Here is a 19,714-nt window from a genome sequence, read left to right as displayed (position 1 = left end):
CTTAGATCCAACCAGTCCATCCTAAAGGAGATCATTCCTGAGTGTTCATTGGGAGGACTGATGTTGAAGCTGAAACTCCAAAACTTTGGCCACCTGATGTGAAGAGCTGACTCATTTGAAAAGACCTTGATGCTGGGAAAGATTGAGGGCAGGAGGAGAAGGGGGTGACAGAGGATGAGATGATTGGATGGCATCACTGACTCAGTGAAGATGAGTTTGAGTAGACTCCGGCCGTTGGTGATGGACAAGGAGGCCTGGCATGCTGTGGTCCATGGGGTTGTGAAGAGTCAGACACTACTGAGCAACTGAACTGAACTATCTCCTTCCTTAATGAGTAGTCTCTTTGAAGTCAGAGAGTACATCTGGCTCACTAAGCTTGGTTCCTTGCTTAGTACCTGACTTGTGCAGGAGATTCAGTGAATATCTGACACATCAGTGAATGAACACTTACTTTGTTCCAGGCACAGAGCTTGGCACTTTGCGTGTTTTATCCCATTTAATCCTCTAACTATCATATGAAGCAAACTCTATAATCTCAGTTTTACGGAATTTGAGATTTACAAGCTTAAACTATTTGCATGAGGTCACATAGACTGTAAGTAGCAGAAACAGAATTTGAACGCAAGCAGTTCACTCTCTTGAATTGTAATGAAGGAGACAATTTAAAACTAGATTTAAGAGGGGCGAGAAAAACAAGGGGCTGAAATGAGTCAGCATTATGGAATGAACCATATATGGTTTATTAAAAAAATCTATTACCACTTCAAATAATAAAGAAATGAAACTATGATTCGGTGTCCATAGCCAACTCTTTCTACCAAGATTTTGTGACTCACTTAGGCAGGACTGACAGAGGAAAGTGTGTCTGCAAGGCTCTGGAACAGACATTTTCTCTCTGTGTCTTGCCCTTCACTCCTCCTTTTCTGAGACTTTGATAAAATGTGTCTCAGCCAGATGTCTCTCACCTTTTTCATGTTTCCTGCTTCGTAGATCCACTGCTCGGAGGACTGAGTATCCATCAACAGTTGCTCAAGAATCAGGCTTTAAAGTATTCATCAACCACAGTCTTCCAGCTGTAGCTGTTTCTCTTACTGAACAAATGCTGAGCCTGGATGAGTCCAGCTCTCCTCCAGAGCTTGCCCTGCCAAATATGTCTGGCAAAGCTGCCAGGGAATATCCTCTTGGTCTGCACACAGAAGTGATGGCAGTGATTTCAAATATCCTCTTAACTTTTTGCCAGGAGAATGAAACATCTATGCTGAGTGCCACCTCAACAGGTCTTCTGAGACCACATAAAATACCATTGTTTTCCTCCCAGGCTCCAGTCTTCAGCAGTTTCTTTGTCAGTATCAGGACAATGAAAGCTGTCACTAGCAGCCTGACTTAGGGTTTGTGCTTTAACCATTTCATGACTATTTTTGGTGTGCATTTGGGAGGGGTTCTGGAGAAGGAAATGGCAACACACTCCAGTACTTTGCTTAGATAATTCCATAGACGGAGGAGCTGGGCAGACTACAGTCCATGGGATTGCAAAAAGTCATACATGGCTATGAAACTAACTTTCACTGTAAATTTAGTAATTGTCTAAAATATGATTTTCTTTGGCTCTTTAAAATATTGGTCACTGGTATAGCCTCTCTTTCTCCTTCCCTAAATAATTATGATTATCCATATTGCCTGCTTTGCCCAGTCATTACACAGATCTTACAATCTGGAAAGTTCATGACAAAACTCATAATATTATATAGAAGCTTTTTTTTGAGAATGGGTTTGGAAAATAAAGAGGCAAACAAGGAGGTTCAGAAATAAGTGAGGGAATAAGGTTGGCTTCAATGGATGTACACATATATATCAGTCAGTTCAGTTCAGTTCAGTCGCTCAGTTGTGTCTGACTCTCGCGACCCCATGAATCACAGCACGCCAGGCCTCCCTGTCCATCACCAACTTCTGGAGTTCACCCAAACCCATGTCTGTTGAGTCGGTGATGCCATCCAACCATCTCATCCTCTGTTGTCCCCTTCTCCTCCTGCTCTCAATCTTTCCCAGCATCAGAGTCTTCCAATGAGTCAACTCTTTGCATCAGGTGGCCAAAGTATTGGAGTTTCAGCTTCAACATCAGTCCTTCCAGTGAATACTCAGGAATGATCTCCTTTAGGATGGACTGGTTGAATCTCCTTGCAGTCCAAGGGACTTTCAAGCATCTTCTACAACACCACACTTCAAAAACATCAATTCTTCTGCACTCAGCTTTCTTTATAGTCCAACTCTCACATCCATACATGAGTACTGGAAAAACACAGCCTTGATTAGATGGACCTTTGTTGACAAAGTAATGTCTCTGCTTTTTAATATGCTGTCTAGGTTGGTAATAACTTTCCTTCCAAGGAGTAAGCATGTTTTAATTTCATGGCTGCCATCACCATCTGTAGTGATTTGGGAGCCCCCCCAAAATAAAAAAGTTAGCCACTGTTTCTCATCTATTTGCCATGAAGTGGTGGGACCAAATGCCATGATCTTAGTTATCTGAATGTTGAGCTTTAAGCCAACTTTTTCACTCTCCTCTTTCACTTTAATCAAGAGGCTCTTTAGTTCCTCTTCACTTTCTGTCATAATGGTGGTGGCATCTGCATATCTGAGGTTATTGATATTTCTCCTGGCAATCTTGATTCCAGCTTGTGCTTCTTCCAGCCCAGCTTTTCTCATGATGTACTCTGCATACATATAGTATAGTTACTCACAAAATACAGTTTTAGGGACTTTCCTGGCAGTCCAGTGGTCAAGACTCTGTGCTTCCAATGCAAGGGGTGTGAGTTCAATCTCTGCTCAGGAAACTAAGATCTCACATGCTGTGCAGCATGGCCAAGAAAATTTTAAAAATAAAATAAAATGCTAAAAAGAGCTGTTTGTTTTAAATACATACATATATATATATATATATGCATGTGTTTATATGCATGTGTGTGTGTATATATATATATATATAATTTTTTTTTTAATTTCAAAGGCAGTAGAATCCTCATGAGTAGACTTGGGAGGTGGTGATGATACAGCAGTTAAATACTTTGTTATCAAACTAAACTCGCCAAAAATGAATTTAGAAGTTGGAAAGCCAGGGGTTAAAAAAAAAAAAAAAGCGACACAATAAGCAGGGAGTAGGAACTAAGATGAGGCACTGCTGCTTGCAATAGCCTTTTAAATAAAAGCCCGATAAATATTCCTTTTATGAAATTTGAGATGTGGTGAAACACATACTGCTTTGACACTGACACCTTGCGGCATTGATAATGCCATTTATAGTCTATAAACGAATAAACAGTTTCTGATCCATCCTTTTAGTGTTGGCATTAACGTACAGGGAAATAGTCAAGGAAAAACAAAAACACAAAGGAGCTACAGTAAAAATATTGTATTATTTGGATCCAATCACCATCAGTCTTGCCAAATCCCCGCAGATTCACATTGTCCCGCATAGCAAGAATAAAGGAAAATACAGAGGTAAGTGCCAAAGTGTTTTAAATGGAATGTTTTCCAATCTTTTTTCTTGAGATGGCATTAGTTCTTTAAAACTCAGTTACAGGTTCGGTCATATTTTTATTTTCCCCTCATGTACTTAAGAAATACACACACTTTAGACTCCATCTTAGTTTATTTTAGTCATCATTCGCAAGGAACTGATTTCATTTGGGAATATGCTGAAACCCCAAAGAATGGAAAAGAACAAACACTGGTGTGAAAATGATGCTTGAAATGCATGATTGCCAGACAGGAAAAGCTCTTGGATTTTTTCTATATTTAATCAATTGGCTTGTCTAATCCATTTGGCTGTGGAGGGCTGGCCTGACATGAATTCAGATGACTTTAATAGGGATTAAGGTGGCATGAAGTGTATAACATCATGCATTTGCAAGTACAAACATGCTTAGAAATTCATTTGTCTTTGGGGGGAAGCTGGTTCAAACTCCAGCTATATTTACAAACAGATTCTAGCCACAGCCGAGCAGTTTGAAGCTGGGGAAAGTAACTACACCTGCTTCTCCTTAAACTCACAGGGCCTTTGATTCCTGCCCAAGTTAAGCTGGCCTTTGGCATTCAGCTGTCTTAGCTGGCAAGATGTCTGCATAATGTCTGCAGAATTTAGAATGGCCAGGAGGAGCAGGTCAAAGACAGCCAAATTATGATATCATAGCCATAAAACCTCATCAATGGTGACATACAGAAAACACTCAGTGAATTGCTTTCATTAACTTACCCTTGTTAAGAAATTTGAAGCAGTGTCTTTATTCTTTGGCAGGTTTCAGACTGCCCTTTCCTCTTCCTTCATTCATTGCTTTTCCTTTAAAAGAACAGGCTTCCATGGCCCCTGATTGACAGTAGCTGAAGAAATGTAGCTTAGAGGGAGTCTAGGATACTCAGACAGCCCAGGGAGGAATGTATTATACATGCTTTGTTTTCCTCTGGGAAAGTCAGAAAACTTTCCAGAATCTTCAGGGATAGGTTAGGACAAGAGCTGTTCTTGCAGTGAAGTAAAAGAAAGCCGGACTACAGAGAAAATTCTGTGTCTATTCTCTGGGGCCCAGGATAGGAGTCCTGCCATCCCACCTGACCAGCCCCTAGCCTTGTGCTGGGCTGCAGTGAGCAGACTCTTCTGGAAAGAGGAAGTGGGGATGGTTGTCAAGCTGTCAGGACAGACATGGAATGGGGGTGAGGGGTGGGGATATGCAGTTGAATGCAAGCTTAGTTTTTCTTCAAGTCACTCATGTTTCTAAAGCTGAAAATCTGGCTAGTCTACAAAAATGACATACATCAGGAGGAACTGAGAGATGTGAGTAGAACCAATGGGAAATATTTCCCAGTAGCAGGCTGACCCTGTTGGGAGTTGAGAGGGTCATATATGTGGGGGCAGATATTCAGAAGACTAAGATGCCCTGTCTGCCTAATTGAGGCCTGGGAATCTTGACCTGAAAGCCTTACTCGTGGTGCAGAATTTATAAGCTCTCACTATGCCACGTGGCAGAGAACTTTTCTATGAAGATATGCAGTAAGAGAAGGAGAGTGCAAGAAAGCCAAGACCAAGGGAGACAGAAATGAGGAAAGAAGACTTATCACGGGATGCTTAAGATCGGAACAAATGGAGAAGACCTTCTGAATATAACAGAGAGGAGGAAAGATATTGCATTGTTTGGCAGGCAAATTTTAAAATAGTAAAGATAATCTTTATGTACTGCAAGTGAATCCCTGTTCTTTTGTGGATTTTCCTTATTGTGCTAAATTGTATTTCTCAGATTCTATACTTTGAAAATTTAAGTTCTTAAATATATTTAAATTCCTTAAGGTATAATAAGAACTAACTGAAGTGTGGGGGCATTTTGAATAGTTGAAAAGTATTCTTTTACTATAACCTTGCTAGTCAATGGCATTCTTAAAGATTTCCATGTTGAATAAGCGTATCCGATGGACACATGTCAACGATGGCCATTGATGTACACCATGGAAGCAGGCCAGTACCAAGCTAATGAAGACACAGTCAGGACTCTCATCCCGATTCAAAATGAATGAACCCAGTTAGAAGTATGCTCTGAGTTCTAAGGATGTCAGAGTCTTGACTGTTTTTGACACCACCACATGAAGAGTTACACACATCCATGATAATTCCATCCAGGTAAAGAGTCCTGCTGTTCAGTAATGGGAGGTTAAGACCAAGGGATGAAGAATGGACACAGCTATTTAGTACAGAACAAAGCAAACAAATATAAGTACCTGAGAGAAAGGCATCCTGGTGACCCCAAGTCTGGGAATTCAAGTCTTCTAGGGCAAACTCCGCCACTGAACAGATGAAGAGGAAGGGAATAATTGACCTCTAGGTTCCCTTCCAACTCTGCATTTTTGTGATCCTGATTCAGCTTCCTAAGAAATACAGTTATGTCTCAAGAGCACTGAGCAACAGTGATGAGTGATTGAATCTGGTATCTTTTAGTGATGGAAAAGATCTGCAATTCTATATAAAGATTTATTTGGGTTTACTTCTGTGCCTACAGCTATTATTTTACTATCTTGAAGACTAAGCTTGTTTTATTATATTTGGAAAGTTCAAATGTAAGATGATTATACTGCTTAGGTGTTTTTCTTTTTTTTTTTCAAGTATGAATGATGACTCTACTTCCTGGTACCAGCCCATCTTATTTCTTCACTCTAACCAGTTAGAACTGGTGTCAGGTCAGTTGAAGAGATGTGATCTAATTTAGTTAGTATGTTGAGATTTGTGGCCTCTTGTGGCCTCTTGTGGCCTCTTCCTTTGACAAACAAATGAAAATCCATGCAAGTTTGTGAGAGCCTGTATAACAACACTTCGGGTTTCAGTATTCCTATTTTTCTCCCTGGTTATAGGGAAAAACAGAGAACTCTGGGTCAAAGGCCCTCAGATTTTTACAACTAGTAAGTTTATTCTGTTCAGCTGTTTAAGAACATTTAAGTAAAATGAAAAGAAATGAAAATGAATTATAGGCTAAAGGCCAGCTCTCAGCTTTCAGGAGTCTCTGGGCTGCTGATTCCAGGCAGCTCTGAAATAGAAACACTGGGAGAGATAATAAACATGAACCAGTGCCTAACTGCAGTTCCTGCCTCCCAAGAATAATGTATTAATAAAACGGTCTTGCTCTTGTTGATGTATACATGTGTAAAATAGCAACCACAAAGCACTTTACCTTTCAATATCCTTGGACAGTTCTCTATGTTGATTGAAAAGAGAATTTGAATATATTCTCTTTTATATATCTATAAAAGAGAATATATAAAAAAATAGCAGCTTCTCACCACTTGAGATAGAGAAGTGTAAAAATAAAAACAATGTGCTTATATACATGTGTGTAGGTGTGTGCTTGTATGTACCCATAGGTGTTGGGGAGAGATGAGGAGATGTTCACTTGTAGGTTCTCTTGGTGTGAGTCAGGAGGCTAATACTGGCCCTTCTGAAGTTTGGAAGGGCTCCCATCTCCAGAAGAAACAGAAGCAATATCCAACACTATTTTGTCCCTGTTTATCACTCCACAGGTTCTCCAGTCAGTGTGATCTGTTTAATAAGGCTTCTCTCCTCTCTAGATGACTTGTTCTTGGAGGGCTTTCTCCAGGTACTGCCCTAAAGCTCCATATTTATTTAGATAACACTCCTGGGATTCTGATTGATTGTACTGTCTGAAGGTGGCACAACGTATCATTTTGTCCTTGTCTGCATTTGGCTTTTAAATCTAGGATTTCTCCCATTCTTTGGTTTGGACCCAAGAGATGAGAGAGGGAGCTGGCTGTGCTTTGTAAAAACCACTATGTCAAGTCCCAGACTCCCAGATGAATATACCCGGGCTTGGAGAAAAATTCATTAAAGACCTAATCAAGCAGGCTTCATTGACTCATAGGCTGCTGTACTCTTGCTAGTGTTCTTTTTTTTTTCCCCTCTCAGTCTTTTATTATTTCCTTGGCACCTCTATCGTGGTGTTGAAGATCATCTCAGACTGAGACAGGATGATGTGTGATGTGAGGAAATTGGAACGGAATATATTTACTGTACTGGCACATGTACCATGCATTTTGAAGCTGACAGTCTTATCTGAATAGCCTATCATTCTAGGTCAGACAATATTCCTTTAACCTCTGGATGCCAACCCTTCCCTTCTCCCAAAGCAAGAATGTCAGAGGAACTTAAAGGACCTACCTTAGCAGTTGTGTTCATTCTGATCAGATTGAATATCAGTGGTGGCTTTCAACAGGAGCAAGCACACCAGGTATAAAACATTGAATTGTTTAGAACAGACTATGTAAATGAGAGATTAAGATATTGTCTGAGATATTCGGGAAAAAAGCAGAGCAACTCAAAACAGAGCTAAATGTGCACTGTGCGTGCATGGGTGCTTGCTCGGTTGTGTCATAGTCTTTGTGACTCCATGAACTGTAGCCCTCCAGACTCCCCTGTCCAACCAGAAGGTTATAATTCTAATCTCTTTTACTCTCTTGCACAACTTTTCTGGTTTGGGGAATGTGGGTGTCATCTGCATCTTTTCCAGAAATATATCATAAGACTGGGTTTAGGTGAAATGATGTGAGATTGGACGTGGTGGCATAAGTCTCCAATCAACTCTGGTGTGCTGGAGGGTTAAATTACATAAGAGTGTCAGCCACTCTTTAGAGTTTTGTCCAAAACTGCTAAGAAGAAGCTAGAAGTAGAAAACATTTTTTCTATGTAGACAAAATTTTGGGCATGTGTTCCCTGATTGACACTGCAAAAGCGAAGAGAACAGCATATCTTGTAAGACTGAATAACCTGGAGCTCTTTCCAATTCCTGACTTTAAACAGATTAATCAAAACATTCATTTTTAAATGAGGAAGGCAGGCATTGCTTGGGTAAATGACATTTGAGGGCCTGAATGGCAAAGAAACTAAGAAGTTGACAGCTGAAAGCGATGAGTGGAAGAAAGATTATATATTAAGAAAGAAAAGTATATATATGAAATTATTTGGGTCTCTTCCTTGATTGCCAAACCACAAACCAAAAGGGACTTGGAAAGTAAACCAAGGTGACCCCTCTTACATGGGGTAACCTCAGTTTCTTCTTATGCAGAGGTGGGTCAGCTGGCATTCTAGAAAAATCATCAGTGGATTGGCTGGATTGACGTCCTGGGAATTTGCCCATCCTGTGCCAGACAATTTGTTCAATCCCATTCATGTGTCCAAACGCGTGATTAAGGACTTGTAGTAACCACCCATGTTCACACATCTATCACTCAGACACAAAACAAAATATAAAACACCAAATGCCTCTAGAGTTGAGCCAGATCTTTGAACAATCAAAACTTCTAAAAGCCTCAGGGAACTGAAATGATTTATGAATGTTCAGAGTTGCTAAACTTTTGACGATTGTTCATATGAAAACAAAACAGTCTACATTGTCTTGTATTACCACACTGATTTTGACCAAAAAGATTTTTTTTTCCAAAAAAGGTTTCTTTCTCTGGTCATTTTCCCCCTTATATTTAGACATTGCATTAAGGGGCGGGCCGGGGGGAAGACAACAACTTGCTTTGGTTCTTTTTTCCTGAAACTATTCTTAGTAAGAGTGTCTGGAGAAACAGAATCTACTCAATCCTGTGTTGGGAACATTTCTTTCCTGGTCTGGGCTGAGCACTGCACCCTGTCACCAGGCTGATCAAATAGACATTTACAACCTCTTCAACTACCAGGGGAAATTGTAGCTCCTACAATATGTGGATTTAGACCTGGCAAAAAGAACAAGTTGATTAAAGAGCCAATGGCAACCCACTCCAGTGTTCTTGCCTGGAGAATCCCGGGGACGGGGGAGCCTGGGGGGGCTGCCGTCTATGGGGTCGCACAGAGTCGGACACAACTGAAGCGACTTAGCAGCAGCAGCAGCAGCAGGCAACTCTTATCATGGAAGCTCCAGAGCCTTGCTACCCTTTCTTTTCCTGCTGTGGATGTGTTCATATGGCAGTTAAGAGAGTATCACTCATGTTTATGCCCATGGATAAAATTGCAAGATAATCTAGTATTTTCTAAAACATTCATTTATGGATAATTAGTTGGCTTATAAAGTGTTTCATTTGCCTCTTTGAATCATGTGATTTCTGAAGAATGTTCAGTTGTTAGGTTTTTGGCCCTGGTTTAAAGCCTGGGAGACGAGAGTGTTTACAGAAGTGAACTGCAATGAGAAAGAATTACGATTTATATCCTCTTCACTCAAATCTAAGGTAAATCCAAAAGGTGGCGAATGTGGTAAACTAAAGACAGAACTGATCCATTGTGGTTAAAGACAAACTTTTTCCTTTCCTCCTCAGCATTCGTTGTGTGGTATGGTTTCATTCTTTGTGAGACATTGAGGATTAACAGATAATTATGTTTCATTAACCTCTGATGAGCATCTTCTCAGTCTCAGACCACAGAATGTAGACACCTGGAAGATTTCTGGACCAAAGTTAATATGATTGCTAACAGCACCATTCTTTCAGATTTCAGTTACAATAGTCAGTGTCTTTAGACATTCTTGTCCAGGGATATTGGGATCATATATTGGTGCAAGAATTTTGAAAATAACTTGGCAATATGCTGTAAGAATCTTAAAAACATATCCTTTGAGTTAACCATTACTTTTCTTAAAATATAATAAGGAAAAGTATCAGATATAGAATAAATAGATCAATTTGTTGATTTTTATGTAACCTGAGGATCCCCAGGTCCTCCAACTATCTGGGATGATTTTTTTTTTTAATTTTAATATCCAAGTACATGAGTCACCCACATTAACTTCAGAAGGTCTACTGACTTCCTAAAATGTCTAAGAATAGGGTGTTGGGGTAGGGTCCAGCTTGACTTGTATTACCTTGGTTTTCCTTATGCCTTCTCCAGACTCCTGTACCAGGCCTTTACTGAATCCCTGGGGTATCTCTTCTCTGCCTTCCCTGTCACTAAATTCTTACTGGTCCATTTCATGACATTTCCATCATTCTTTCCAGCATTCCTAAGATGCTCAAGTTGGAGAATGGTAGAAAGGACCTACAGTACAAGATAGGAAATGACTTAAACAATGGATCTGGGTGATGTTGTGTTGTTAAAGCTAGCTGGCCACCCTGGAGAGCCCCTTCCTGACTGGCTTTCAGGCGCTAGCCTTCACCCTGTTGCTGGCACTAATGCCTCCTTTCAAAGCAGCCTCCTTCTCATTTCCTGTCTCTCTGAGTCCTGCCAACCCAGACTCCTGTCGCTCCTCCTCATCTCCCTCAACCTCAACTCCTTTCTCTGAACATCATACAAAGATGCTTCAAACCCCCCTTTTTTTTTCTCCCCTCCCATGTTCCCTTGTGGCTCAGATGGTAAAATATCTGCCTGCAATGAGGGACACCCAGGAGATCCAGGTTCGATCCCTGAGTTGGGAAGATCCCCTGGAGAAGGTAATGGCAAACCACTCCAGTAATCTGGCCTGGAGGATCCCATGGACAGAGGAGCCTTGGGGGCTACAGCCCATGGAGTCACAAAGATCGAGACGTGATTGAGCGACTACACTTTCTTTCAAACCATTTTTAAATCTCAAAACCATTTTCCCTCAGAGGAAATACACTTTTACTTTATTTATTTTTTTTTTTTTTTAGATAGGCTTCTAGTGTTTATTTAGAATACACACTGAACACTTGAAGAATTTGAGATGAAAGTTTGAATAAAATACAAATTTTATATTTAGCCCCACCATTTATATAATTCAATCAATTACTGTGTGTCATAGAATATACTGTGATATCTTCCTGACTTAAAAGGCATTTGTTCAGCTTGAACGTACTTGAAATACAGTTACCCATTGTTAACACTGCATTGTGCAATATGGAATAGAGTGGACTGGATTTCTTGAGGGATCTCTAGAAATGAAATATTTTTATTTACATTGAAATAAAGTTTCATTCATTACTAGCGGCCACCTGGGAAGTCCATTCATTACTCGGAGAAATAGATAAAGTTTAATAGAAATATTTTGGCCCTTAGAGGATGCCTGTTTCTGTTATCTTTAGATATGTTCTTTGATTAATTGAAGAAAGGCATGACATTTCACCTACATATTGTTTTTCCACTTTGGGATATAACCATACTTCTATAAACACAGTCATAATTTGGACTGGCAGCTGTAAATATTTTTAAAATTCATCTTTGAAAATGGCATTTGTCATGGTTAGAACTAGTTCCTTCTTAAGATTCAGTAAAACTTTTTGCAATGATACAGTATTTCTTAAGAGCTTTAGCTTATCAAACATTGTTAAAATGTAAATAAAATAAATAAAATGGAATTTAGATCCACAGGGTGCTTCTTTTTTTTTTTTTTTTTTTTAATTTTATTTTATTTTTAAACTTTACATAATTGTATTAGTTTTGCCAAATATCAAAATGAATCCACCACAGGTATACATGTGTTCCCCATTTTGCAGAGCAGTTTAGTTTCCGTAATCTTGACATCCCTGTTCTAAACTTTGCCTAGGGCCTATCTTAACTTTTAAACCAAAGGGTCTGTTAAATGTTTTTTGTCAAATACAAGAGCAATCTTTTTCTAAAGTTGGGCTCTGTTCTCATTTTCCCCAGCAAATTCATGAAAAAGAACTTCTTTTTGATGTTGATGAACTGGTTAATTGATAATACAAAAATTAATGCCCCTCAAAAGGAACATGAATGAGCAAATTATAGCAAATCCATACAGTAAATAATATACTTATGAATTATACTGACAAATAATTTTTTAGTTTTATATGTCACTATTTCAAATGACACAAAGGACACCACATTGAATAAACGATATCATTTTGACCACGTAAAAATCCTTAAATAAACAAAAGGGAATGTAGTAGTAGTAGTGTTAGTCGCTCAGTCATGTCCAACTTTTTGCGATTCCATGGACTGGAGCCTGCCAGGCTCCTCTGTCCATGGGATTCTCCAGGCAAGAATACCGGAGTGGGTTGTCATTCCCTTCTCCAGAGGATCTTCCCAATGCAGGGGTCAAACCCAGGTCTCCTGCATTGCAGGCGGATTCTTTACCACTTGAGCTACAGAGAAGACCAAGAGGGAATATACTAAAATATAAAGAGCATCTATTCTGAGTGGTAGGTTTGTGGGTGATTTTTATTTTCCTTTAAACATTTTTTAATAGTTTCCAGTTTGTCTACAGTAAGCATATAGTACCTTTAAATATATTTAAATAAAGTTCTCAAGAGTTTGAACTTTTAAAAGTGTATTTTCTTTTTTCCTTTCTCCTGACACTGTTCATAGCAATAAAGTTGTTCATGAGCCGTATGGACTCTATTACGATTTATCTGGGGTGTAGGGGCAATAATCAAAGAACTCAGATTAATAATGGTTCAGTTTAATAGGAAAATTTTTAAAAAGATGTTCTCTAGGGACATCCATTTTGAAAAATCTTTGGAAAGAATATTAGCCAATTAGCTACCAAGAAGTATCGTCTATATATAATTTTCCAAATTGCTAACCTGTCCCCAAGTTACAAACCAATTACAATAATTTAACAGACTAGTCACATTCTGTTCATGAGAATACAACTCTTCCACAGCTTCAGTTCAGTTCAGTTCAGTCGCTCAGTCACGTCCGACTCTTTTCGACCCCATGAATCACAGCACGCCAGGCCTCACTGTCCAGCACCAACTCCCAGAGTTCACTCAAACTCATGTCCATCTAGTCCGTGATGCCATCCAGCCATCTCATCCTCTGTCGTCCCCATCTCCTCCTGCCCCCAATCACTCCCAGCATCAGAGTCTTTTCCAATGAGTCAACTCTTCGCATGAGGTGGCCAAAGTACTGGAGTTTCAGCTTCAGCATCATTCCCTCCAAAGAAATCCCAGGGCTGATCTCCTTCAGAATGGACTGGTTGGATCTCCTTGCAGTCCATGGGACTCTCAACAGTCTTCTCCAACACCACAGTTCAAAAGCATCAATTCTTCAGTGCTCAGCCTTCTTCACAGTCCAACTTTCACATCCATACATGACCACAGGAAAAACCATAGCCTTGACTAGACAGACCTTTGTTGGCAAAGTAATGTCTCTGCTTTTGAATATGTTATCTAGGTTGGTCATAACTTTCCTTCCAAGGAGTAAGCATCTTTTAATTTCATGGCTGCAGTCACCATCTGCAGTGATTTTGGAGCCTAAAAAAATAAAGTCTGACACTGTTTCCACTGTTTCCCCGTTTATTTCCCATGACGTGATGGGACCGGATGCTATGACCTTTGTTTTCTGAATGTTGAACTTTAAGCCAACTTTTTCACTCTCCACTTTCACTTTCCTCAAGAGGCTTTTGAGTTCCTCTTCATTTTCTGCCATAAGGGTGGTGTCATCTGCATGTCTGAGGTTATTGATATTTCTCCCAGCAATCTTGATTCCAGCTTGTGTTTCTTCCAGTCCAGCGTTTCTAATGATGTACTCTGCATATAAGTTAAATAAACAGGGTGACAATATACAGCCTTGATGTACTCCTTTTCCTATTTAGAACCAGTCTGTTGTTCCATGTCCAGTTCTAACTGTTGCTTCCTGACCTGCATACAGATTTCCCAAGAGGCAGGTCAGGTGATCTGGTATTCCCATCTCTTTCAGAATTTTCCACAGTTTATTGTGATCCACACAGTCAAAGCCTTTGGCATAGTCAATAAAGCAGGAATAGATGTTTTTCTGGAACTCTCTTGCTTTTTCCATGATCCAGAGGATGTTGGCAATTTGATCTCTGGATCCTCTGCCTTTTCTAAAACCAGCTTGAACATCAGGAAGTTCACGGTTCACATATTGCTGAAGCCTGGCTTGGAGAATTTTGAGCATTACTTTACTAGCGTGTGAGATGAGTGCAATTGTGCAGTAGTTTGAGCATTCCACCGCTTACTCATATGTAAACTAGGACCCCTGAATTTTGTATGATGCAAGCCATCTCTTGTGATTAAGTTGTCGCTCTCCTGACATTTCAGGCTGCTGTGCAACTGCATGCTTCAAGTTCCACCAGGTTTATGTTGAAAAGCCCCACTGAGAACTGAGAACAAATCTATTGAGGCTTTTGTAGGCTGCTCAGTCTTATGAAATGCTCTGAAACTGTTCTCATAGCCTCTATTAGATGCAGCTGCAAAAACATTCTCACAGTTCAATGTCTTTCTTCCTAAGATCAGGCATTGCATCTGATGATATTCTCAATAAGCCAAGTAATATCAAAATCAGTGATACAGGTGACCTATTGCTCAAGGGGCCAGCACGTGTTCAGACATACTGTAGCACCAGAACACCTTACAAGAGTAGTTACCCCTCACAAGCAACTACATCCTTTTATATGGCTGTTTCTTTGTGATATATTCAAATTGACCTATTATTAGATAATAGATGTGTACTATTTCCCCCATTATTCAAATGTCCTTAGCAATAAATAATCTAAAACATGGAGTCCTTTGTTTGTTTCTTTGTTTTTTGCAGTAAGAAAAAAGCCTTCCATCAAACATAGGATATCTAATTTGAAATGATGTGTCTCTTATCCTTCTATCTTGGATCCACAGGTTTGAGGAACAAAACAGTAAAGAGACTTTCTAATAACACATATTTGACAACTTACTTCAACTCAGTTTGTGATAGCTTGCCTTCTGCATTACGAGTTATGCCTGATGTCTGACGGTCACAAAGAAAAATAATCTTTAGCTCTGGGTAAGCCATGATAACACCAACTTTAAGGAAATTTATATCATGAAGGAACCAAGATTGTTTTAGGAAGGAAGTAAAATTTTAAACTGAACACAGGAAAAGTGTATGTCAAGATTTATTTTGCAAAAATATTTGTTAAGTTTTTTTAATAGACACGGTAACATAACTGAAGTGTACCTCAATAATTAAAGTCAGTGTTCAGTAAGAAGAAGAAACTTTCTAAAAGGTCAAATATATGTACCAAATCTTTAAAACCCTATTTGACAAAAATAAAAATAATGGACTTGATTGCACATTGGGCTAATTTTAATATGTGTGATAGCTGGGTAGCTGTCGGACAATGACATGAGGTCCTCTTGGATAATGGTTAAGGGCAAAGACTCTGGAGTTAGATGGCTTGAGTTCACATCCAGATTCTAGAATCAACTAAGTGAGTGACTTTGGGCTTATTATTTAATCTCTGTAAGCTTCAATTTCTTTGCATTGATCACTGAGGAAGGCTTTCTTATCTCTCCTTGCTTTTCTTTGAAACTCTGCATTCAGATGGGTATATCTTTCCTTTTCTCCTTTGCCTTTAGCCTCTCTTCTTTTCTCAGCTATTTGTAAGGCCTCCCCAGATGATCATTTTGCCTTTTTGCATTTTTTTTTTCCTTGGGGATGGTCTTGATCACTGCCTCCTATACAATGTCATGAACCTTTATCCATAGTTCTTTGGCACTCTGTCTATCAAGATATAATGCCTTGAATCTATTTGTCATTTCCACTGTATAATCATAAGGGATTTGATTTAGGTATAACTGAATGGTCTAGTGGTTTTCCCTACTTTCTTCCATTTAAGTCTGAATTGGACAGTAAGGAGTTCATTATCTGAGCCTCAGTGAGCTGGGTCTTGCTTTTGCTGACTGTATAGAACTTCTCTTTTCCATCTTCGGCTGCAAAAATATACTCAGTCTGACTTCGGTATTGGCTATCTGGTGATGTTCATGTGTAGAGTCTTCTCTTGTGTTGTTGGAAGAGGGTGTTTGCTATGACCAGTGTGTTCTCTTGGCAAAGCTCTGTTAGCCTTTGCCCTGCTTCATTTTGTACTCCAAGGCCAAATTTATCTGTTATTCCAGGTATCTCTTGACTTTCTACTTTTGTATTCCAGTCCCCCATAATGAAAAGGACATCTTTTTTTTGGTGTTAGTTCTAGAAGGTCTTGGAGAAGGCAATGGCACCCCACTCCAGTACTATTGCCTGGAAAATCCCATGGACAGAGGAGCCTGGTAGGCTGCAGTCCATGGGGTTGCTAAGAGTCAGACACGAATGAGCACCTTCACTTTCACTTTTAACGTTTATGCATTGGAGAAGGAAATGGCAACCCACTCCAGTGATCTTGCCTGGAGAATCCTGGGGACCAGAGGAGCCTGGTGGGCTGCCATCTATGGGGTCGCACAGAGTCAGACACGACTGAAGCGACTTAGCAGCAGCAGCTAGAAGGTCTTGTAGGTCTTTATAGAACCGCTCAACTTCAGCTTCTTCAGCATTACTGGTTGGGGCATAGACTTGGATTACCATGATATTGAATGGTTTGCCTTGGAAACGAACAGAGATCATTCTGTCGTTTTTGAGGTTGCACCCAAGTACTGCATTTCAGACTGTTTTGTTGACTATGATGGCTACTCCATTTCTTCTAAAGGATTCTTGCCCACAATAGTACATATAATGGTCATCTGAATTAAATTCACCCATTCCAGTCCATTTTAGTTCACTGATTCCTAAAGTGTCGACAGTCACTCTTAACATCTCTTGTTTGACCACTTCCAATTTACCTTGATTCATGGGCCTAACATACTAGGTTCCTATGCAATATTGTTCTTTACAGCATCAGACTTACTTCCATCACCAGTCACACCCACCACTGGGAGTTATTTTTGCTTTGGCTCCATCTCTTCATTCTTTCTGGAGTTATTTCTCCACTGATCTCCAGTAGCACATTGGGCACCTACCAGTCTGGGGAGTTCATCTTTCAGTGTCCTATCTTTTTGCCTTTTCATACTGTTCATGGGGTTCTCAAGGCAAGAATGCTGAAGTGGTTTGCCATTCCTTTTTCCAGTGGACCACATTTTGTCAGAACTCTCCACCATGACCCATTTATCCCTACATGACATGGTTCATAGTTTCCTTGAGTTAGACAAGGTTGTGGTCCATGTGATCAGTTTGATTAGTTTTCTGTGATTGTAGTTTTCATTCTGTCTGCCCTCTTATAAGGATAAGAGGCTTATGGAAGCTTCCTAATGGGACAGACTGACTGTGGAGGAAACAGGTCTTGTTCCAATGGGCAGGGTCATGCCCAGTAAATTTTTAATCCAATTTTCTTTTGAAGGGCTGGGCAGAGTTCCCTCCCTGTTGTTTGACCTGAGACCAAACTCCACCTCAGGTGGAGGTGATAAAGATAATGGTGACCTCCTTCAAAAGGTCCCGTCCACGCACTGCCACACTCAGTGCCCCCAATCCTGCAGCAGGCCACCACTGAGCCACGTCTTCACCAGAGACTCTTGGACACTCACAGACAAGTCTGGGTCAGTCTCTTTTGGGGTTACTGCTCCTTTCTCCTGGGTCCTAGTGAGCACAAGGTTTTGAGCAATGTAAAGAAATAGAGGAAAACAATGGAATGGGAAAGACTAGAGATCTCTTCAAGAAAATTAGAGATACCAAGGGAACATTTCATCCCAAAATGGGTACAATAAATGACAGAAATGGTATGGACCTAACAGAAGCAGGCAATATTAAGAAGTGGCAAGACTACACAGAAGAACTATACAAAAAAGATCTTCATGACCCAGATAACCATGATGCTGTGATCACTCACTTAGAGCCACACATCCTGGAATGTGGTCAAGTGGGCCTTAGGAAGCATCACTACAAACAAAGCTAGTGGAGGTGATGGAATTCTAGTTGAGCTATTGCAAATCCTAAGAAATGATGCTTCGAAGGTGCTGCACTCAATATGCCAGCAAATTTGGAAAACTCAGCAGTGGCCACAGAACTGGAAAAGGTCACTTTTCATTCCAATCCCAAAAAAAGGTAATGCCAAAGAATGCTCAGAGTACTGCACAATTGCAGTCATCTCACATGCTAGTAAAGTAATGCTCAAAATTCTCCAAGCCAGGCTTCAGCAATATGTGAACCATGAACTTCCAGATGTTCAAGCTGGTTTTAGAAAAGGCAGAGGAACCAGAGATCAAATTGCCAGCATCTGCTGGATCATGGAAAAAGCAAGAGAGTTCCAGAAAAACATCTATTTCTGTTTTATTGACTATGCCAAAGCCTTTGACTGTATGGATCATGACAAACTGTGGGAAAACCCTCAAGAAATGAAAATACCAGACCTCTTTACCTGCATCCTGAGAAATCTGTATGTAGATCAGAAGCAACAGTTAGAACCAAACATGGAACAACAGACTGGTTCCAAATTGGGAAAAGAGTACATCAAGGCTGTTTATTATCACCCTGCTTATTAACTTATATGGAGAGTATGTCATGTGAAATGCCAGGCTACTGGATGAAGCACAAGCTGGAATCAAAATTTCCAGAAGAAATATCAATAACCTCAGATACATATATGACACCACCCTTATGGCAGAAAGCAAGGAAGAACTGAAAAGCTTCTTGATGAAAGTGAAAAAGGAGGGTGAAAAGTTGGCTTAAAACTCAACATGCAGAAAAATAAGATCATGGCATCTGTTCCCATCATTTCATGGAAAATAGATAGGGAAACAGTGAGAGACTTTATTTTTTTGTGTTCCAAAATCACTGCAGATGGTGACTGCAGCCATGAAATTAAAAAGACACTTGATCTTTGGAAGAAAAGCTATGACCAACATATTCAGCATATTAAAAAGCTGAGACATTACTTTGCTGACAAAGGTCCATCTAGTCAAAGCTATGGTTTTTCCAGTAGTCATGTATGGATGTGAGAGTTGGACCATAAAGAAAGCTGAGCACCAAAGAATTGATGCTTTTGAATTGTGGTGTTGGAGAAGACTCTTGAGAGTCCCTTGGACTACAAGGAGATCCTACCAGTCCATCCTAAAGGAAATCAGTCCTGGGTGTTCATTGGAAGGACTGATGCTGAAGCTGAAGCTCCAATACTTTGGTCACATGATGCAAAGAACTGATTTATTGGAAAAAACCCTGATACTGGGAAAGATTAAAGGCAGGAGGAGAAGGGGATGACAGAGGATGAGATGGTTGGATGGCATCACCCACTCAATGGACATGAGTTTGAGCAAGCTCCAGTAGTTGGTGACGGCCAGGGAAGCCTGGCATGCTGCAGTCCATGAGGTGTCAAGGAGTTAGACATAACTGGGCAACTGAACTGAAGCATCAGTTTCCTCAGGGACAAAATAAGAGCTATGACACAATTTACTTCACTATGAGGATTGTGAGGATTGAAGGAAAGCTATTATGCGTAGAGTACTGATAATAGCGCTTGAAGGTGTTAGTCACTCAGTCATGTCCAAA

This window comes from Bos taurus, chromosome 17 (genome assembly GCF_002263795.3).
Source record: "Bos taurus isolate L1 Dominette 01449 registration number 42190680 breed Hereford chromosome 17, ARS-UCD2.0, whole genome shotgun sequence".
NCBI lineage: Eukaryota > Metazoa > Chordata > Mammalia > Artiodactyla > Bovidae > Bos > Bos taurus.
Note: the sequence above shows the minus strand (reverse complement) of the source record.